Raw genomic sequence first — 24214 nt, 5'->3', positions numbered from 1 at the left:
AAGGACGCCTCGTATTCTGTAGGCCGCCGTCAAAGCAATTACGTCGCGGTTGCTCCTAACGTTGCATGAATGTTGCTGACCCCACCTAAACATGTCTGATCGGTATGTATGGCTTTCCCGATAGCGATGTGGAGGATGAGGACGAAGACCTTGTAGTCGTCGTTGAGGAGTGTGAGTGGGCGAAAGTCCTGCCACCTACAACCACCATTCGGTTTAGGTACTGGGATCAAGATGCCGTCTGTGAATTCCGTGGGGACAGTGAAACCAGGGTGGACCAGCTCTTGAAACATTTGGATACACTTGTCACCCATAAGGTCAAAAATGTGAGGTAAAATTACAGGCGTAAACCCTCTGTGCCTGGCGATTTATTCGGTGCTTCCACGTGCCATGGCCGATGTCAGCTCGTCGGATGTGATGAGCAGCAGCAGAGTGTCGTCGACTGCCACGTCGCTAGGGGCGGGAAAATGGTGCCGCAGCTCATCATAATCAGGTATGTTTCGCGGACTTCCATGTACAAGGTCCCACAGTGTGGGGCGAACATGTGCGCTATATCCGTTTGCGTCACTGCGCGGCCGCCCGCCTCCGTGTTTATCTCCGTAAAGAACTGACGTTTGCTGTGGCACCTCTCGCGCACAATGCGATAGACTGACACCGTTTTGTTGAGGATGCTGCCTTGCATACGCGCACAGATGCGGACTCCTTCTAGCTACTCTACCCTGATGCGAAGTAGGCGAGCTTTGAGGCGTCTTACGGACATGTGACGTGCGGGAGACAGGGGTTCCGTTGCCAGCTCACGTAACACTGTAAACTAAAATTCTGATATCGTCTTTTTGCAGTTCGATCTGTCACGCCAGTAGGCTACCAGGGTCTTTTGGAGTGCAGGTTTGACACATTCCAACACCGTTGAAGCGTACATGGGCAGGCGCCTGAAACAACGACGCCACGTCAGAGTAACTGATTGCCGACACGCTTCCTCGCGAAGGAGGGTGCCGTTTAGCGCACGTGGGCCTCTGCTGCGCCTGATAAGTTTTCGAGATAAGGTGACAGTGCAGATATACGCGATATCATCCATGAAGGCCGTCGGCTAGAGCTCTGCATCACGGGTCGCTGTGTGGAGACCACGCGAGACGTGTATCCTGTCCAAACGGCTGGCAGAGTGGCCAGTAAAGTGCGTATATCCACGCTGGTTCCCATGATGTCGTGGAGCGCGAGGTAACGCACCAGTGCCTGTGGAGCCGGGCATGGGAAGTAATGCGGTATCTGGTCCTCGGGCCGCAGAATAGTTAAAATCGCCGCCCACTATGCAATTTTCCAAATTTCCTTGCAAAAGTGGGGCGACCTCCTCCGAATAGAAGACATGACTGTCAACGTGGTGTGAGGTACCAGAGCGCGCATAGACGTTCACCAATCGGACTGCGCCAAGTGTGAGCACGTCACGTTCATCGCATGTATGCCATCTTGGAGAAGGATGGCCGTTCCTCCTGCGCAGTCACCAGTTGGCAGGCTGTAGATTGTGTAGCCATACAGGTTTAAACGCAGCTCGGGACTGACCTCCTGGAGAAGGGCGATTTCCAAGTTTGCCGCTTTGATCCTGTCGTGTAACACGCGGGTCTTGACAGTGGAGTGGACACCATTGACATTCACTGTTCATACACGGCATGACTAAGACATATTAAGTGATGGAGGCAATGAGCGGGTGAGCTCGCACACCACACAGGCAACCTGCCGCATGACGTCCTTTACTGCGCCTTATGATCCCCTGAATGGAAGGGGCCTCTGGGTTCAGTGTCAGCCATAGGCTACATAAATGTTATCAATGTGTGCTGTGCACCATCTGCCTCCATGTCTTTCGCCCAATCACCAAAAGAGGATTGGGAGGTTAGTAGTGCTTGGCCACTTTCACAGTAGTCCCCTTTTTTGGGAATCGACCGGATGCACCTCGTTTTCAGGGCCACCAGATGTAGGAGATTGTTCTGTATCGACAGGCGCGGTCTGGTGAATGAAGCGGCCGAATCCGTAGCAACTGCGGATGAGGCAACGAGGTCGATATCTAACACCAGTCGTACACCCCTGTCCCGTTCTTCAGCTGAAAATCGTCTCTTCTTGCGTCAATTGGATGATTTTTGCTTAAGGGCTCAAGACTCGACATCAACTGGAGGGCGGGGCTCGATATGGTCCCAGTCTTCGGAATCACTTTGTCCGACCCCAACAGTGGCGGCGGCTGGGTGCTTGCGACGCCGCGGTGGCCAGAGGCTGCGGGAACCTCTGTACTGTTTCGGTGCTGTGGCGTCGTCGTCGATGCCGACTCTCCAACGGAGCTTGCAGCGACTTGAGGTGGTATCAAGTTTTGATCGTCCTTCGCATTAGGTCGTGCAGCCTCCACATACGTTAGCGGGAGCGAGGCGATCGTGGATCGTAAGGGGAATTCATTGCAGGGAACCTGAACGAGGCGGCGCTGCTGACACTCGAACATGGCCCTCCTGGCCGCAGCCTGCGTAGGCCCTCAGCTGGCCGCTGTGGCCGAGCGGTTCTAGGCGCTTCAGTCTGGAATCGCGCGACCGCTACGGTGGGAGGTTCGAATCCTGCCTCTGGCATGGATGTGTGTGATGTCCTTAGGTTAGTTAGGTTTAAGTAGTTCTAAGTTCTAGGGGACTGATGACCTCAGTTGTTAAGTCCCATAGTGCACAGCGCCATGTGAAACACGTTTTTGTGCCATATGGTCACAGCCCGTCAACGACAAGGCTGGCGGAAACTTCGAACGGTAGTTCAAAGGTGCACACATTATACACCCCAGACCAGCATGGTCAGCTGCTACCACGCTCACATTACCGTCAGCGTTGCAGAAGTGGAATCCATTTTTAAATCGGTGGAGGAGTCTGTCGCAGGCCGCTTTGTTAAACAGTTTAAGGTGCACCGTGCTACGTCCAATAGACAAATGGATGCCTATCAGCTCTTGCGGTTCTATGTGTATGACGTCTCGAAGAAAGCATTCAATTTCATGGGCTTTCTGTCTCGTGTACGACGCGTTGAACGTCAGTTTGATGGTGGCTTGCCGATATGATAACGCCATGGCGAGCCGGTACCGGTACTATAAGTCAATACAACGGCGCGTTAGGGGGTAAGTAACATCGCCTGCGGAGTGCTGCTTGGCGCGCCGAGCGCGTCCGCACGGTATCACGGCTTAAAGGCGACTGTGCCCACAGGCTACCCGAGCACGACTCACGGCCAGGGCCAAACCATGTGTCTACAATCTGGACTCGACCATTCATTGTGTATATTCCCGTACAGTGGAGACATTGTACTTGAAAGTCGCTTGCGTATAAAAACGACATTGCAATGCCACTGTTATTCCGAATTACGATGCAGTGTTCCAGTGTTCCTTTGCACACAAGCACTGCAATATCGAATTTATCCGCCGACACCGGGTAAGCGACTTCCAAGTACACTATCTCAACTGTATGGGAATACATGCAATGGCTGTAGACACGTGGTTGGCGACATATGGAAGTTTGGGCCCGGCCGTGAGTCGTGCTCGCATAGCGGGAAACCCAGGTGCGTGTCCCGGTACGGAGCAACTCTTCATTGTCGTCATTCCGTTATACAGCTGATGCTTGTCCGTATTCGCAGACTCGAATACATTGTATGTATATCTTTTGAAAGTCAATTTGGGTACGTTAAATTCTTTAGCGCTTTTAAAACCCATTTCAAAAGACAACTGTCTAAAATTAAAGCAACTAATGGCTGTTTCCCCGTCCTTTGCCTAATGCCCGATATTGTCACAAAACTATCAACAGATGCCCGTAGAATACTGTTCTGCACGGAAGATGACGTTCCAGTCAACAGACAACACGCCAACAACAACGTCAGGTTACCCATCCAATGGGGTGGTGTTTGCTGGGTGGTCCAAGAACCGTAATAGCTGCTTGCACTGTCATAGACGGTATAAGTGGAGGGACATAGGAAGAATGGATGCAGGACACCCGCGACCAGACGTGGTCCCGTGGCTTAATGTGAATCGTTCTGTTGTTTCTCGGATGTTTTGACAGTTTATAGAAATGAAAATTGTATCCCGAAGACCAGGGCAGGGCCGACCGCGTGTGACATCATAAAGAGGGTACCGTTATTTGGCTGTCAGGACAAGTCAGTACCCGCTTAGTACTGCGCTGCAACTGGCATCTGACCTCACAGCACCCACTGGATGCGTTGCTTAAAGGCAAACGGTGCACAGAAGGCTTCGGCAGAATGGCCTTTACTGTAGGAGGCCTGCTGTATGTTTATCTCTGACGCATTTCAAATAAGGGAACATTTAGAGTGGAGTCGTCGTCAAGTCACCTGGATGGTCGAATATTAAGTCAAAGTACTTTTTACAAATGAGTCCCGATATTGAGAGTGATTCTCGACGGAAACACATATGGAGGGCGCGTGAAACACGATTTCGGTACCAAAACATTGAGGAAAGAGACCACTATCGAGGTGGATCCCTAATGGTGTGGGCAGTGATTGTGTTGACTACTCTAAAACTTCTTCATGGAATTGTGTAGGTGAATCGGGAAGATTTAACTGCTGCAATGTTTCTTGTCGAGATGTGTGCAGTTGTTGCAAGGTGTTGTGGACTCAGACTTCGTACTGAAGTACGATAATGCTCGTCCTCATAGAGCACGGGTGATTGATGTTTTCTTGGAAACGGAAGACATTTTATGTGGCGTGACCTGCTCGCTCTCCCGATCTGAATTCCAAAGAGAATGTGTGGGACTCGCTAGGAGGACAGATTGCTTCACGTCACCACACACCAACCGCTTTCTAAGACCTGCGAGCAGCTCTGCAATAAGAATGGGCTCTGTTGCCTCAACATGAGATTGATGACATCATCCACAGCATTCTCCGTCGTTGTCAGGCCATGTTGCTGCAAGAGGTGGTCACACCCCATATCGAGCACGTTATCCAATTGTCGCAATGCGTGCGCAAACCTCTTAAGTTGGAAAAACGAAGAACATTATTGTCTACCGCTATGTCTCTTGCAGTTGTTTACGTTCTGTATAGTGTGGCAAAATAAATACGATCTTGCGAAATTTCCGTATGTTATTTTAATTTTGGAGACCAGTGTATTTAAGATCCCATTTGTATCAGACTTTCTAATGTAATTTCAGACCATTTGAAAACCATTGATAATAAGAAATGTACAAGGTATTAAGAAATTCCCATTACAGAGTTCTACGACCTGCAGAGGAGTGGGGAGATAATATTTTGAATTAGAAACCATGTCAGGAAACTTACCGTTTCCGTGCTCCAGTCATTTGAAAACATATTGGTAACACGTCTTTTACAAGTAGTTAAATAGCCGTGACCCAATACATCATTTGCTTTACAATTCCACTTGTCAATGGGCAAAGAAATTGCTCGTGCAGTCGACTGTTGACCGGTTCTCTTCAACTGTATGCAGTGCGGCCTCTTGAATTTCCGGTGTGCGGCGTCCCGTTGGAGCACCACAGTCAGCCCCTGCTGACGGTGAATGTACCCTCTCACGAAGTCGTTGCGTAATTGTGGCGGAGAGGGTATGTGATAGAGTCGGACGTTGTGGAGAACGATCTTAATAAAGTTGAAGAGCAGCCCCTCCATTTGCTGAAGCAATAAAAGAAACTGCGCGATTTGCAAATGGCAGAAGACTACTTATCTTAACAGACATAAATGCTAGGTCAGTTCTCTGGCACTCTGGCAGAACGGACGCCATTGGACAATTATAAACAAAACAAATAAGGCCGACAGCAAACTTAAAACGGAAGTAGTAGAGTAGGCACCAATATCGACATTTCTCTGCAAACAGCGCGTCATTAATAGAGGTAACGAGCTAGCAGGTGGTGGATAACAGAATGAATGCGCAGTGATCATAACGCAATAATTATATACAATGAAGCAAACACAGACACAGACTTATCAAAACACCCAAGGTTACTGTTACACAAAGCAAGCTGGCAAAAACTAAGGTACTGATTGAAGTTTGTGACAACCAAGGAAGTATAGATCACAGAGTTCACGTTCTTACAGACGTCTTACAGAGAGCACAATCTACAGCAATACCTGCAGCACGCGAGACACCCAAACAAAATGAACCATGGTCAGCAGTAATAACAGAAGAGGACACATTCTTAATAAACGACGATTTTATTAAAAATCAAAGGCAGCACAGGATAATCTTCAAAATTTTCGCGAGACTAAAATACGGTACAAAGAAAAACTTCACAATACCAGGAAAGGCCACTAGGAAACATATGTTAGGAAAAATTTACAGAAATTCTGGGGGGAGAGGGAGAGACATTTATACTACAGACTGAACGTATCAAGACCCCTACAGTATTATCAACACTGAAGAAACCAGGTGTTACGGCACAAAAGGCTGGAGACGCACTGCACAGCATCTCGTCAACGAACTACTTCCTACCGATGATGTCACTCAGGACAACCAACTTCACATCACCCTTCGCAGACTTATGACAAATACGAAAACGAAGCGTTCACCATCCCATTCGCTGGAGACGAAATTACATTGGCAATATACAAGATGAAGAACAAAACGGCTCCGGGGCCTGATGGCATCCACCCCAAATTCATCAAATAAGCTGCTTCACTTATCGTACGATACCAGGCAGATTTACTGAATGATGCTCTACGAGAAGGATGAATACCGAATATATGGAAGAGGTCAATGCAGTTACAATCAAGAAAGCAGAGGACAGAGACCCGAATGTTCCTAAAACGTATCACTTTGTACCTTTGGCATTCTGAGAAAGGTACAGAAGAGACTGCTGTGCGACAGACTTCAGTCGCACCGGCAACTTTATGTTGCCGAAAACCAAGCTGTTGTGGGCTAAGGCTCCCACATCAGATTGGTTTTCGACCACGTAAGTCCACCGGCGGCGCAGTAAACAGGGCCGTAAAACTGACGCAGACAGTACATGACAAACACGTATCGACAATCGTAACCGACATAACTGGTGCTTACGAATACCTTTGGCGGCCAGCGCTGTTAACAAGGCTTAGAGAGACGAATATTCCTCTGGCTCTATACAATAGCCTTAGAGGTTATTGTAAAAGCAGGATGGTGGACGGGAAGCTTGGCCCCAATCAGATACAAAAGCCACAATAGCAACTAACAAAACTGTTTACCTGCTTCTTAGAGACACATTGGGAAGAAATCCAATTATATATTTAAACAACCTATATATAAAAAGGAAAGCTATGACAAGATAAATTTGGATATTTGTGGTAAGGTCTTATGGGACCAAACTGCTGAGATCATCGATACCTAAGCCTAAACACTACTGAATTTAAGTTAAACTAACTTACGCTATGAAAACCACACACGCCTATGGCCGAGGAAGGACTCGAACCTCCGAGGGGGGGGGGGGGAGGGAGGATCCGCACGGACAATGGCAAGGCGCCCAGACCGTTCGGCAATCCCGCGCGGCTTTGACAAGATACCTTTTCATTTATACCGACGAATAATTACACTTTAACGAACATGCTACACTGACAAATAACGAAGTGACAAAACTCATGCATCAACTTGCAAGACACAGACTACCCATATGGACAATGAGGACACATCACACTGCACTCTTCTACTCAATAACTTGGTACATCTACTTTGCTTAGGTACGCATAAAACCATTTTGAGGCGCGACCAGAGGGGTGTTCTATTCAGAATCTCGGGGGCTTTCTGCTCGACCTCGATTGAGGCTCTGTGTGTAATACTGGAAGTTTTACCTATGGATATTACAATTCGACATCCTGGCTGAGGAGAGGAAGACGCGACAAAAAAAGAGAATAATTGGACAAGACATGACCGACAAACGGAAATTAAAGAGAGTTGATATATGGCAGACAGAGAGGGACTCAACTGATAAGTGAAGTTGGGTCTACTCTTACTTCCTCAGTATCCGAAATGGGATGAATTTGAAGTGTATAGATCCAACATGTGGCAGGTGCACTTTCTCACGGGCCACGGGCCGTATCCTCTGCATCGCCACAGGTTTGACCTAAAACAGACCCATACTCGTGCCTAGCACACCGTAACACATAGTGCTCATCTGCGATGCCCTAGGACATATAACACCGAGTTAGGGGAATTAGGATACGGGACAGGTAATACATAGACTAGATGACTGGAACTATATAAACAACAACGGAGACGAAGTATGGTAAGCAATACATGCAGCACACGAACACGAGAAGATTTACGGAGCACTAGTACCTAATATAGCTGACGACGGCATTTTAAATCGACTCACAATCTCCACTGCTACCTTAAGTACGCATTGTAACCTCATTAATAAATACGATATTAATTAAGTATTTTCACAGTCAAGACAACATATGTTACAGATACGAGCATGCACATAGGAGGTATAAAGGTAAAAACTGTCACATCACATCCAAGCCAAATTGCCATCTTTTGTTTCCATTAAATACACTTATAATTTAAGTTTAAAATACATCCACAACCTATTATGTAACTTATTTATTATCATTGCCTAAGTTATCAACTAGATTACACAAAATTGTTTGTAATCATTGGTATCTTACTAACAATTTTGTATTTGTTATTTTTTTATTTTATCCGTTTGTAAAATTCTCAAAAAATGTATTAGTAATAAAACTGAATTCGTATGATGTAGCATGAAAATCGCACAATGTACGATCTGCTATATAACAACAGGCATTTCTCCAGAAATAAATAAACAAATAAAAATAAAATAGCTCTTCCATTACCAAGAGCCATACACAAGTATCATCTCAGTGTATTCCGCAAACTTGTAGTCAACCATGTTGCTCTAACATACTCCGAGACTTGAACGGTACGTTTACGATCATGGGTTCCTATTCAAAACATACACATCCAAAAAAGTCCTGCATCAAGTCGGTTCCGAGAGTTCCGGAACCTGTACAGAAAATCGGAATAGAGATCAACATAAAAATCATTTCCGCCCTTTTTATTACTCATGAAAACCACACATTGCATGTTGTACCAACCTACAGCAAGATCTTCAGAGGTGGTGGTCCAGATTGCTGTGCACACATAAACCTCTAATACCCAGTAGCACGTCCTCTTCCATTGATCATGCCAGTATTCGTCGTGGCATAGTTCTTTAAGGCATTGTTGGTGCAGATTGTCACGTCGTCCATAAACAGCCCTTTTCAATCTATCCCATGCATGTTTGATAGGGTTCATGTCTGGACAACATGCTGGCCACTCTAGTCGAGCGATATCATTATCCTGAAGGAAGTCATTCACAAGATGCGCACAATGTGGACGCAAACTGTCCTCCATGAAGACGAATGGTTCAAATGGCTCTGAGCACTATGGGACCTAACTTCTGAGGTCATCAGTCCCCTAGAACTTAGAACTACTTAAACCTAACTAACCTAAGGAAATCACGCACATCCATGTCCAAGGTAGGATTCGAACCTGCAACCGTAGCGGTCCCTCGGTTCCAGACTGTAGCGACTAGAACCGCACGGCCACTCCGGTCGCCAATAATGTGTAACATTTTCTTACAGCTTCCAGCAGTGCCGGCAGACTATATCACATTATTCAGTGCATTTCTCAGTTTCATTTGGAGGGTGCTGTGCGACATGAACCATGCGGCCGCAAAAAATATAACGAATAACTGTGATATGACTTTATCATTTTCACATTTTATGTTAAGGTCTGCTCTGTGAAACTAAAACAATATTTTACATTTTTTTCCTGAGATTAAGAGAACGCGGGCTAGCCGCGCGCCTGTTCTAATTAACAGTAATCAAAAATCTACTGCATAACGTAACCAACATTCAGTGCTGTAACGATCATTTGAATTTCATTACTGACTTTCCTGAATTCGATGCAAAGTAGTGAGTTCAGATACAGTTGTCTTTCTTTCTTGATTACGTTACAGCAGCAAGTGAATGTTTCCTACATGATGTGCAGATGTGGAAAAGCAATAATTTGATCCACGGTGTGCCACATTTATGATAAAATTTTTATTCACTCTCCGACTCCATAACCACAAGCCGAATAAAATTAATTCCAGTAGTAAAAAAAGTGAGAGGCGGAGTAAGGGAGACGGAATAGTGGTTGCAAAGATGGACCTCGCCATGGACGTTGGGAGTGAAGTTCCGCATCATACAGCCTACTGCGCACAGTTTGAGTCGTAACACGACGTCCTGTGGCTGCGCGCAAAGTATTATTCAACATGGCGGCGTTGCTGTCTGGGTTTCTCTGAGCCATAATCAGAAGGTAACGGTGGTCATCCACTGCACTAGTAGATCTTTGGCGGCCTGAACGAGACATGTCATCGACCGTTCCTGTCCCTCTGTATCTTCTCCTTGTCCAATCAACATCACTTTGGTTCACTCCGAGACGCCTGGACACTTCGTTTGTTCAGAGCCATTCCTGGCACAAAGTAACAATGCGGACGCGATCGAACCGTGGAATTGACCGTCTAGGCATATTTGAACTACAGACAGCAAGATCCGTGTCCCTCCTTCCTGGTGGAATGACAAATTGATAGGCTGTCGGAATCCCTCCGTCTAATAGGCGCTCCTCGGGCGTTGTTGTTTGTATCTTTGGTCGGGTATAGTGACATTTCTGAAGAGTCAAAGGGGCTGTGTCTGTGATGCAATATCCACAGTCATTGTCTATGTTCAGGAGTTCTGGGAATTGGGGTGATGCAACACATTTTTGATATGTGTTTATGCTCGCACTCAACTCCACCAGTTCTAGAAGTTTGTAACGGAAATTTCGTAACACCCTGTGTAGTATGAAATCTACTTGCATACAGAAATGACTGGGCTAAACGGGACACTTTATTATTCTGTCCCGTCCAATTCCGCCCCAAGAGCATATTTCACGTTTGGAACTTAGTAACAGGTGCATTTAAGAGTATTGTACAACAAAAGTATATCGAATGACATGCAGTTTTTATCTTGCGTTGAAATCCACCAGAAGTCATAAAAACACAGCTGGAAGCGTGAAGACCAGCGACTCGCTTACAAGTCCTACACCAAAAGAAGCCAAAACGGCTGTGACACCTTCTCTTTTATTCATTGTTACTTGTCATACAATAGGTAGCAACACTCTCCAGTTCAGAAACTAGCACAACCCCAGTGCACCCCGTTGTCCCTGTCTGCCCCGAGTTCCGCTACACCACATAGACGATTGCTTTATTTCCCGTGATGCCCCTCTGTCTTATATTCCGTCTGAAGATGAGTATTAATCACTGAAATTAACTGCTTGTCGATATTTTGTAATCAGTAATTAGAAGTAAAACAATACTTTTTTCAGTTCTTCCATGCCTTCTCCACAAGAGAATGCAACTAGTAAAAATAAATTTGTACTTACGTTTTATTTTCTAAGTGGCTGCTCTGTAAAAAGAGAAGCAATTTTAGGCTAACATGCACAACACAGTACGATCAGGCTTTCTAGTTACTAAAAGAGAAAGTAAAATGTGCGGTCTTATAATGATGAAACATCACAAAATAGTACCGCTGCCGTATTCTGGAACTGAGTATGGAATGCCATATCCAAAAATTGAACTCATATGAATTATGCATAAGTTGAAACATACTTCTTAGCTCTTGTTGACGTGGTCCGTTCGTTTTCTTTTCCTTTTTAATGACAATGTGGGTACCATAACCTGGTAGTCCAGGGGTTACAGAGGCATCAACTGTTTTCAGTCAGAGAATCAGACAAAAATATGGAAACATCACAAACAGAATAGATTAGTATGCCCAATACGATGTAGGAAAACCTATGACATTCGTAACTGCTTACTGTCTCTTCGGAACGGATAAATACAGGTCCTGTATGGTTTCAAGGGGTATCTCCCACTGTTATTTCTGCAAGATAATGGCAAGTTCAGGAAACGATAATGGAAGCGGATAGAAGTCATGTACTCATCTCTCCAAAATAAACCACAAAGGCTTACCGAATGTTGAGGTCGAGAGAATGTGGTGGCCAGGGCAGATGCGACAGTTCGTGCCCGGGCTCACAAATCCAGTTCTGGAAAAAGCGAGCTGTGGAACAGGGGGCCCTCGTCTTGGAACACAGCGTCACATTCAACCGTGGTATGAGGCTGATCGGCCAAAATACATAATACCTGGTAGTAACGTGACATTGCAGAGTAACCATGAGGCCGTGGAATACCACCGTACGGCTGCCCAAATCAACATCGGACCCCTCCACGAGTTTCACTGCTCAGACGTGAACCAGCAGAAAAGCTGCCAACCCTGTAAAACAAGACACTTCCCAGCAACTGAGGTTCTTTCACTGCAGTATACACTACTGACCATTAAAATTGATACAATACGAAGATGACGTGCTACAGACGCGAAATTTAACCGACAGGAAGAAGATGCTGTGATATGCAAATGATTAGCTTTTCAGATTTTCAGAGCATTCACACAAGGTTGGCGCCGGTGGCGACACCTACAACGTGCTGACACGAGTCAAGTTTCCAAACGATTTCTCATACACAAACAGCAGTTGACCGGCGTTGCCTGGTGAAACGTTGTTGTGATGCCTCGTGTAAGGAGGAGAAATGCGTACCATCACGTTTCCGACTTCGATAAAGGTCAGATTGTAGTCTATCGCGATTACGGTTTGTCTTATCGCAACATTGCTGCTCGCGTTGGTTGAGATCCAATGACTGTTAGCAGAATATGGAATCGGTGGGTTCAGGAGGGTAAAACGGAACGCCGTGCTGGATCCGAACGGCCTCGTGTCACTAGCAGTCAAGACGAGAGGCATCTTATCCGCATGGCTGTAACGGATCGTGCACCCACGTGTCGATCCCTGAGTCAACAGATGGGGACGTTTGCAAGACAACAATCATCTGCATGAACAGTTCGACGTCGTATGTAACAGCATGGACTGTCAGCTCGGAGACAGTGGCTGCGGCTACCCTTGGCGCAGCATCACAGACAGGAGCGCCTGCGATGGTGTACTTAACGACAAATCAGGGTGCACGAATGACAAATCATCATTTTTTTATGAATCCAGGTTCTGTTTACAGCAACAAGATGGTCGCATCCGTGTTTGGCGACATCGCGGTGAACGCACATTAGAAGCGTGTATTCGTCATCGCCATACTGGCGTATCACTCGGCATGACGGTTACACGTCTCGATCACCTCTTGTTCGCATCACCTGAGAAATCAGTACCCAGAACAACCACCTCTGGGTGTAATAACGACCTTGATACGCCTGGGCATCGAGTCAAACAGAGCTTGGATGGCGTGTACAGGTACAGCTGCCCATGCAGCTTCAACACGATACCACAGTTCATCAAGAATAGTGACTGACGTATTGTGTCGAGCCAGTTACTCGGCCACTATTGACCAGATGTTTTCAATTGGTGAGAGATCTGGACAATGTGCTGGCCAGGGCAGCAGTCGTACATTTTCTGCATCCAAAAAGGGCCGTACAGGACCTGCAACATGCGGTCGTACATTATCCTGCTGAAATATAGGGTTTCGCAGGGCTCGAATGAAGGGTAGAGCCACGGGTCGTAACACATCTAAAATGTAACGTCCACTGTTAAAAGTGCCGTCAGTGCGAACAAGAGGTGACCGAGAGGTGTAATCAGTGGCACCCCATACCATCACGCCGGGTGATACGCCTGTATGGCGATGACGAATACACCCTTCCAATGTGCGTTCACCGCGATATCGCCAACTACGCATGCGACCATCATGTTTCTGTAAACAGAACCTGGAATCATCCGAAAAAAAAGACGTTTTGCCATTCGTGCACCCAGGTTCGTCGTTGAGTGCACCATCGCAGGTGCTCCTGTCTGTGATGCAGCGTCAAGGGTAACCGCAGCCATGGTCTCAGAGCTGATAGTCCATGATGCTGCAAACGACGTCGAACTGTTCGTGCAGATGGTTGTTGTCTTGCAAACGTCCCCATCTGCTGATTCAGAGATCGAGACGTGGCTGCATGATCCGTTACAGCCATGTGGATAAGATGCCTGTCATATCGATTGCTAGTGATACGAGGCCGTTCGGATCCAGCACGGCGTTGCGTACTACTCTCATGAACCCACCGATTCCATATGCTGCTAACAGTCATTGGATCTCAACCATCGCGAGCAGGAATGTTGCGATACGATAAACCGCAATTTCGACAGGCAACAATCGGACCTTTATCAAAGTCGGAAACATGATGGTACGCATTTCTCCTCCTTACACGAGGCATCACAACAACGTCTCACCAGGCAACGCCGGTCAACTGCTGTTTATGAGAAATCGGTTGAATATTTTCCTCATATCAGCACGTTGTAGGTGTCACCACTGGTGCCAACCTTGTGTGAATGCTCTGAAAAGCTAATCATTTGCGTATCGCAGCATCTTCTTCTGTCGTTTAAATTTAGCGTCTGTAGCACGTCATCTTCGTGGTGTAGAAATTTTAATGGCCAGTAGTGTAATTACGTCAGACATGATTTACGCGACCAGCTTTCGTTCGCACCTACCCAGTACAGCGCAACTATGTCTCGACACTAGTTGTCTACTGAGGATGCAACACGCAGATAACTGCGCACACGGATTAGCTGCAGTATTATTTTCTCTTCAGTCCTTACTAATGCGTATTTCGGAATTATTTCGTCCTACTGACAACCAAAATGCTCTTCTTGAGACAGACATGTTTTTCATCACCAGATTACGTAGATTTGCGCAATAATTAAGTCATACATGTTACCGGAGCAACACATTTTTGAAATGTCAACTTCAGAAAACAATAATTTACGCTGTACACATCTGTTAACCGTTTTAGGAGCGGCGCCGTCTCTAGAACACAAGATATAGGCAACTGCCTCGGTTGTTACCATTAGGTTCAGATTCGTCCACAAATTAGATTTCCTATATGAATATCTGCTTATCAGAAATTAGCTTGTGAAATCAAGCGAGATTTCTGTTAGAGAAGTAACTGTGTTTCTCGTTCTTCGTCCAATTTGATTTGGAAATATCAGCAGAACAGTTATATGTAGCCTATTCGACGTCTTTTAAAACTGAGAATATAATTTTCTCCCCCTTTCTTACATAAAGAGGTTGCTCGATACAATTTTTTAATGTTTGAGACGACTTAAACACAATTTTTGTTCCTCCTATCCAAAGTGAAGTTAATTTCGTGGCAAATAGAAGCTACAACGAATGCTGCCCGCCGTAGCTTATTCTCATCGCTCACGAGTTAGCCAACGTTGTTGCATGAATGCTTTTTTTCGGTCTGCATTCAAGAAACGATTACCTCGCGCCATTTCCTCACTGGAGCTCAAACCTGCTGCCCGATCCCTCCCCCTCTGTCAGCTTTTCTTTTTTTCTTTTTACTGTATTTAGGACGTCAGACAAATCTCCCTTCCCGCCTTCTCTCCTTCCGTCCGTCCTTCCTTCATTCCAATTTTCTTTAAAGACTGCACTCTCTAAGTTTAAAAGGGAGCTCATCTATCTTCAGTAAGAAGCACGTTCCAAAATTATTTTGGATTACAAGACACTTTTCGTTCTTCCGTCATTAAAAGAGCCAACATTCTGAAGTGTTTTACAATGCAAAGATGTCATATTCTCGCACACTGTGAAGCAGCCGAGTTTATAACTAACAACTAGGTACAGAAAGCAATAAAGCGAGGCCGTTACTGTCCTAAGCATATACCTCATACCGACAACGTTATGAACAAGAGATCGGGCACATTCCTATAGATTAGTAATTTTTATCATCCATGTGTCCAGCATAGCAGATTTCGTAAGGCTACAATAAGATATCGAGATTTTATTTTAAGTATTTAATTTCGGCCTCATTGTAATGCATGAATAAGGAAACGCTACAGAACCCTCACTGGTTCATTTATTTGTCTGTTACATCCCAACGTAGGAACAAACCAGTTTTGATTTTCTCGTGATATTTTAACTCCCTGAATGTCGCTGTACGTTATTATAGGTATTATTTTAAAATCTTTTTCGAAGCACAGCGTTATCTGTGTGAGCTCGCAGACATAAATGACACACTTTGAACCGCCTTTTGCTCTTTCTACCATGCATTATACTTAGGTTTTGGCTTCAGCGAAATTCAGTCATGCGCTCCGTCTTGTCTTCCGCTTCTGTTTTACTGCTTCATTAATATACTGATTTGCTTTTAGTCTTCAGGAAACCTGTATTATGGTACTGTGTCATAGAACAGACATTCATAAATCTAAAATAAACAAGAACAAATTGAAACGCCAGTTGGGACTGTCACTATAGAATGTTTGATTTTGTTGACGGAGCCACAACCTCACTTCTGCTTGTACCGCCTTATCGCTATCAAAGTGAAGTCGTCAAAGTTGTTCTTTAAGTTTTGGAAAAGGATTAGAATGGATAGGGCCAAGTCGGGAGCATATGGTGGTTGATTGGCGACAATGAACCCAGGGCTTCGGATTATTGCAGATGTGGCAGCACTAGTATATGGTCTGATAATGTCTTGTTGAAAGAGAGGGTGATCCACGTGTGGAAAAACTCTCAGAATTCGAAACTCAATTGCAGTATACTGTTTCCCATGCACAGAATTTGCCTATCGCAAATGACATTATGAATCATAACTCAGAAATAAAGTAATTTCAGACAAACCTTTATTTAACCTTTCACTATTCTTTTGATGCACACCTTACACCCACGGAGTGTCTACCGAATTCTGAATCATCCTGTATATTGAAAACGGCCCTGGTTGCTGAGTAGTTAGCGCGACGGAATGTCGTACCTAACGACCCGGGTTCGATTCCCGACAGGGTCAGAGATATTCTCCGCCCAGGGAATAGGTGTTGTCCTTATCATCATGTTTTCATCCCCATCGACACAATGGCATCAACTCGAAAGACTTGCATCAGGAGAACGGTTTACCCGACGGGAAGCTCTAGCCACACGGACTTCCATTTCCAAAACTTCAGAGAGGCTGTTACGCTTGCTTCCTAGCCTTCCTTGTAGCACACCCGATTTCACTTTCGTTTGGCATAATCCACTTCGAATCGTTGACTAGACCGTACTGGCTTGGATTACACAGATATTTATCCAGACAATAATATGTTTGAAGACTATAGGATCTTCTCTTGGTTAGTATGTGACGATGTGGTACAGAGTGGAGCACCTTACAAAAATCTACGATAGGTGCTCACCTGCCTGTAAGATTGTTTGCAACATATGGTGTATGAATAAAGAAAGCTGTGTTCCACGCGAGTGTTTTCTTTGCAAATCAATGCTGACTCTTTGACAGAAGCTTGTTCTCCTTCAGAGACGTCATAATTCTGTGTTTATAATTCTGTGTGGGTGTGGAGAAGATACTGTGTTTATAATATGCTCCCGCTCCTACAATGGACTCTCGTTTTTTGCAATACTGAATTCAGTGCGTTTGACATATTACCCTTTTTGTAAGTGAGAGTGATCTGTGCTCTTGCCACTACATTGTTCGCTGCGAAGTAGGCTACCGATAAACATGAACTAAGAGATAAACTGATTTCTTTCATAGCGCCTTTCTCGCTTTTAAGTAGTTTATATTTTATTTTATTTTATTTAAATATAAATACCGGGTATGCAAATATCGACATCGCTTATTTGAGAGTAGAATATGGAATTTAAAATTTTTCCTTTTCGCCTCCTGTCCGCAGATTCGACAGCAGATAGCGTGAAGAGAGAATATATGCAAGTTTTCAATCTGTTCATTGACTTTACTTACGATCAGAACTTCCTAGGATATTCCGATAAGTCTTTCGCCAGGTTCTGACTCCGAAAATTTCACTGAAGTGACAAAAGTCTTGCGATACCAATATGGACATATGCAGATGATGGTAGTATAATACGGCAGTACATTAGGAGATTTATGTGAAAAGGTTTCCGACTTGATTATGGCCGCACAACATGGCCTGCAGAGCCTCTTCTGGACTCGTGACCATATCGATTGGCCTGGTCAGATTGGCGTGGTCAGATCAGTGCCGAAGCTGATGGTAGTGTTCGAGTGTGGCGCAGAACCCACGAAGTCAAGGACCCAAGTTGTCAACAAATCTTGTGGTGGCTCCAAACGGTATGACCTCTGTTTTCATAGAGTAGACTAGATACTCTGGTCCATCTATTCGAAACGGTTATGTCCGGCTGCTTGTATCCATTCATGGACTTCTGTTCCCAACTGTTATGGATGACAATGCGCCATGTCATCGGACCACAATTGTTCGCGATTGGTTTGAAGAACATTCTGGACAATTCGAGCGAATGATCTATTTGCGCAGATAGTGCGACTTGAATTTATGGGTCATAATAATAATAATAATAATAATAATAATAATAATACACGTAACGTAAATCTATTAAATTATTGTCCATGTTTCCTTACCGATTTCAATAATTAAGCACAAGCAAAAAGATTTAGCTCCAACTAAAATCTTAATATGAACATACCTTACACCATTTCAGTCTAGTTCACAATCATTCACTTCCGAATACAGGACAGGCATGGCGGTACTCGCGACTTTCTCTTAGATTAATGTTTCTTTGATGGGGTATACAACTTTTCTAAAATTACAAATACTGTACCATACCGTACGATTGTCGATTCCTATCCGGATCAGTGAACACACCAATTAGTGTCGTATTAAATTTAATGCCACTGAAACAGAGATTATTTTTATATCTTTAGTCCGAAAGAAACACATTTCTATACTTATTGCAATGTCGCCTTCACCCTCAATTACCCGAGACATCAGTAAAGTACACGAAAAGTAAAGTTAATAGATTGCTCTTTACAGGCTATAATATTACTTACATCGGAACTCCTTTCATTTACAAAATGTCGGTAGACGACTTTGCTTGTAATCACTGAGGCAGAAAATTATAAAAAGAGATCTGCATTTTTTACGCTAGAAAGGATACGCAGAGAAAAAGTTTTTAACAGCTCAATGAATCGAAAGATTAAGTTAAATGCAATTAGATGCTCGAGAACTTTTTTCCCGGAAGCAGTTCATTATTTCTCTTTAACGACGCTGTGGATGCTGTTGACAAGATAGTGTAGTTAAAGAGGTTTGACAGCTGTCTCTGAAGATAACAAGCGTTATAACTTCGGTAACGTAATACTGTATTGAATCGGAGGGGACGGGACAATGATGATCTATTGCGAATTCAAGTATAGTTGCTTCCATGATACTCAATAACCGATATCTCCGCACGTTCACACGTCCATGACGCCTCAGCATTACATCTCACGCAGTGAAATACATGGAAAGGAATAGTTAAACTTATGTGTGTCATTTTCTCATTTGCTTCACCATCAATGAAATAGACTGTCCTATACAGAAGTTCATCATCTCATAAAATACCCAAGTAGTTCTCAATGTTCGTCAAACGTTTGTTACTAGGTACCGTCAAATATACTGTGGATGGGTGTATGCATACGCAATGAAGCCAAATGACAAAAATCTTGTAGCCATATGAAACCGCTAGTAGTCCTCAGATTGCATTAATTATAGTCCGGACAACTGTACTGTCAGTGTCGTGACCGCTTTCTACCATCGTTCAGCTTAGGCACGTGAGTCACCCTACCAATCATTATTTCCTCCACAGTACTTTGTCGTGTAGGCACTGCTACAGAAAACAATACGCAAAAACAACATGACAGATTTAGCATTTTATGGAAACATGCAGCGACCATTATACACTCCTGGAAATGGAAAAAAGAATACATTGACACCGATGTGTCAGGCCCACCATACTTGCTCCGGACACTGCGAGAGGGCTGTACAAGCAATGATCACACGCACGGCACAGCGGACACACAAACAACCGCGGTGTTGGCCGTCGAATGGCGCTAGCTGCGCAGCATTTGTGCACCGCCGCTGTCAGTGTCAGCCAGTTTGCCGTGGCATACGGAGCTCCATCGCAGTCTTTAACACTGGTAGCATGCCGCGACAGCGTGGACGTGAACCGTATGTGCAGTTGACGGACTTTGAGCGAGGGCGTATAGTGGGCATGCGGGAGGCCGGGTGGACGTACCGCCGAATTGCTCAACACGTGGGGCGTGAGGTCTCCACAATACATCGATGTCGTCGCCAGTGGTCGGCGGAAGGTGCACGTGCCCGTCGACCTGGGACCGGACCGCAGCGACGCACGGATGCACGCCAAGACCGTAGGATCCTACGTAGTGCCGTAGGGGACCGCACCGCCACTTCCCAGCAAATTAGGGACACTGTTGCTCCTGGGGTATCAACGAGGACCATTCGCAACCGTCTCCATGAAGCTGGGCTATGGTCCCGCACACCGTTAGGCCGTCTTCCGCTCACGCCCCAACATCGTGCAGCCCGCCTCCAGTGGTGTCGCGACAGGCGTGAATGGAGGGACGAATGGAGACGTGTCGTCTTCAGCGATGAGAGTCGCTTCTGCCTTGGTGCCAATGATGGTCGTATGCGTGTTTGGCGCCTTGCAGGTGAGCGCCACAATCAGGACTGCATACGACCGAGGCACACAGGGCCAACACCCGGCATCATGGTGTGGGGAGCGATCTCCTACACTGGCCGTACACCTCTGGTGATCGTCAAGGGGACACTGAACAGTGCACGGTACATCCAAACCGTCATCGAACCCATCCTTCTACCATTCCTAGACCGGCAAGGGAACTTGATGTTCCAACAGGACAATGCACGTCCGCATGTATCCCGTGCCACCCAACGTGCTCTAGAAGGTGTAAGTCAACTACCCTGGCCAGCAAGATATCCGGATCTGTCCCCCATTGAGCATGTTTGGGACTGCATGAAGCGTCGTCTCACGCGGTCTGCACGTCCAGCACGAACGCTGGTCCAACTGAGGCGCCAGATGGAAATGGCATGGCAAGCCGTTCCACAGGACTACATCCAGCATGTCTACGATCGTCCCCATGGGAGAATAGCAGCCAGCATTGCTGCGAAAGGTGGATATACACTGTACTAGTGCCGACATTGTGCATGCTCTGTTGCCTGTGTCTATGTGCCTGTGGTTCTGTCAGTGAGATCATGTGATGTATCTGACCCCAGGAATGTGTCAATAAAGTTTCCCCTTCCTGGGACAATGAATTCACGGTGTTCTTATTTCAATTTCCAGGAGTGTATTTCTGCAACATATTCTCCAAGTGTGCAGAAGTGCTGCCAAGCTCCCTGATTGCTGTATTTCACCATTAACATGACTTTAAATTATAGACATATGCTCGTTACGATACCCACTACTTTCCTGGTCTGCAAAGGGTTCCTCATCACTATGATTTATATCTTACACTGATCTAGGAAGCTTTGCCAAATACATCATTATAAGGTACTAGTTCCTCGCTCTTCTTTTGTCTTTAACTTCATTTCTATAGTTACTGATGCTTCAACACGTATGTTGACACGTAGTAGGATACGTCTTATACGTAGTATGTGAGTCAACTCGTTGATAACGCATTTTCCTGACAATAGCTACACGGTCAGTGTAGAATTGTCTAGTATGAATCATGTCCACCAATAATCGTGTGATAATTTGTTCGTAAACGCGTATGTATGTATCATTGAGGAAGTGGTCCCTAGATAAGTTGTTGATGAGAGTGTGTATGCAAATACGACACGATAAGTATAGTTGCTTCCAAAATTCTAGGCTGTTAAAAATCCTTTAAATTCCGATAAAATGTTCTCGACACTGATGAAATTCTGATATTTTTTTTTTTTTTTTTTTTGATACCGATGGAATCATGCTTTTTGCTTCACATAAGCTGTACAATGCAACATATTGACGAATGTGCAAATATTGACAAATTACTTTTTCCTAACTTTTTATCCAGCATTAATCATTTCCATATAAGTCTTTTACATAAAGATTATTATTCTGTATTTGTATTGTGTGTGTATTTTCTTCCTATTCTCCGCCATGTGATAAATAACACTAGTCAACAGCTATTCTCTATCTGGGATGATGTAATATCGGTAATTTTCGACTCACAAACATTAGTATACGCTCAATATTGAACGCCTGATGGCCTGAAGTTTTCAAACAGTTATGATGTAAAAGAAATGAACCGTCGCACAGCAGCGACAGAATCTATCTACCTTTGCCCTAAATCGCTCCAGGCAAATTCCGGCATGGTTCCTTTGAAAGGGCACGCCCGACTTCCTTCCCCATCCTTCCCTAATCCGACGAGACCGAAGACCTCGCTGTTTGGTCTCTTCCCCCCGAACAACCCCAACCCTATCTTTGCCGCTCCTGCGCGGCGGCTGTAAATCTCTGTGTACACGTATCGATTAATGATATAAAAAGATTTATTCTGAAGACAAATGAAGCCTTTACCGTTTCACATTTTACTGTTTCTGTTCGATGAAAGGGGGACGCAGACTTGAATTAATTACGAACAGGCACCGTTAAGAGGACATTAATCTCAAGTTTTTCCTGTTATGTGCAAAGCTTTTTTTAATATGCACCACCTATTGTAACTGTAATAGAAAAAGCTACGTAGCATTAAAAACGTGTGTTATATACGAAGTATGCTTATTTAGACAAATTATTCTTACCAGGTTGGATTGCGGAGGACATCGAAAGGGTGCAAAAAAGGGCAGCTCGTTTTGTATTATCAGGTAATAGGGGAGAGAGTGTGGCAGATATGATACGCGAGTTGGGATGAAGTTATTAATGCAAAGACGTTTTTCGTCGCGGCGAAATCTATTTACGAAATTTCAGTCACCAACTTTCTCTTCCGAATGCGAAAATATTTTGTTGAGCCAACCTACATAGGTAGGAATGATCATCAAAATAAAATAAGAGAAATCAGAGCTCGAACAGAAAGGTTTAGGTGTTCGTTTTTCTCGCGCGCTGTTCGGGAGTAGAATGGTAGAGAGATAGTATAGTTGTGGTTCGATGAACCCTCTGCCAAGCACTTAAATGTGAATTGCAGAGTAATCATGTAGAAGTAGATGTAGAAGTATCTCCATCTGCTCATTACTTGAATGTTAATCATTTTGTATCAATTTATCTCCAAAACTTACGATCACGTTGATGGACCGAACGCAGCATTGAGACAGGAGGAACATCATCGTTTTCCTATCATTTCTGGATCAATCCTTTTTAATTGTGTAGTGTTGTTTTTTCTTTTAAAGTCAGTAAAACCTTTGGTCCCCTACTGTCGATCCAGGTAAGACCGCATCGCGGTCGTGAAAACGAGCGGATATGATAATGTTGCTTCCTACCAATCTCAAATAAATAAATCTGCTGCTCTATATCCAAAGAATGTCAGGTATATAAACAATATTTATGAGGTGAAATAATTATTACAGTGACCTACTGTGATAAGACAATACAATCAATCTCTGATTCTGTTTCCAAGTTACACACAAAACTTCATTATACCTTCAACACAATATTTTTTATTACACTACAATGGGATACATCGATTAGTATGTATTTTGGTGTGTAGAATCCGAATATACTTTTAAAAATGTTGTAGCACGGACATTTTTGAGTTTTTTAAGTTTTATTATTTTTCATATTCGTATTGGTAACATTTTTGAGTTTTTGAAGGTTTTTTATTTTTCGTATTCAGTATTTCGCTTTTTACTTTCCTTCTGTTTTGATGTTTAATAGTTTATTTTTCATTTGCAGAGGAGAGCTATAAGAGCTACAAATTGTCAGTACATGTTTGGCGTAGTAACCCAGTGGTGTGAAAGAGATCCTCAGTGAGTATTTCCTGTGAAAGATAGTGCCAATTTTTGTGTTTAAAACTTACATTAAGAAAAATGGCAACTAGTAAATCTCGTTCCTGTCTAAACCACCCGACAAATTTAGGTTAGGAACGAATATAAATTGCATTTTGATTGTCCTATGGTGATCAAGATAAAAATTTTGCACCTAATATTGCCCGCGTAACCTGTACTACAACGTAACCGTAGGCTTCCGCGGCCGTTGTCAATGTCAATAAAATTCTTCTGGGTTAGAGACCGCATTGTCATTTATAAAATTCCAACGTTTCGGCGTCTGTTGCAAGACGCCTTCCTCAGGGTGTGTTGCTAACTGCTGAATGAGCGCAAGTGTGGGTACATATATACTATGGAAGAGTGTTGTGATTGGATGTGAGGGTGAGGAGGAACGGTACTAGGAGTTCATTTTATTGGCGTTTGCATTGCGTCTTGTTATTGGCGGAAATAGGCGTTTTCCATTGGAGTTTCCTTTACTGCCTGCCATTGGTGGAA

Source organism: Schistocerca gregaria, chromosome 2 (assembly GCF_023897955.1).
Source record: "Schistocerca gregaria isolate iqSchGreg1 chromosome 2, iqSchGreg1.2, whole genome shotgun sequence".
Classification (NCBI taxonomy): domain Eukaryota; kingdom Metazoa; phylum Arthropoda; class Insecta; order Orthoptera; family Acrididae; genus Schistocerca; species Schistocerca gregaria.
The sequence above is the reverse complement of the archived record's forward strand: the minus strand, read 5'-3'. Positions refer to the sequence as shown.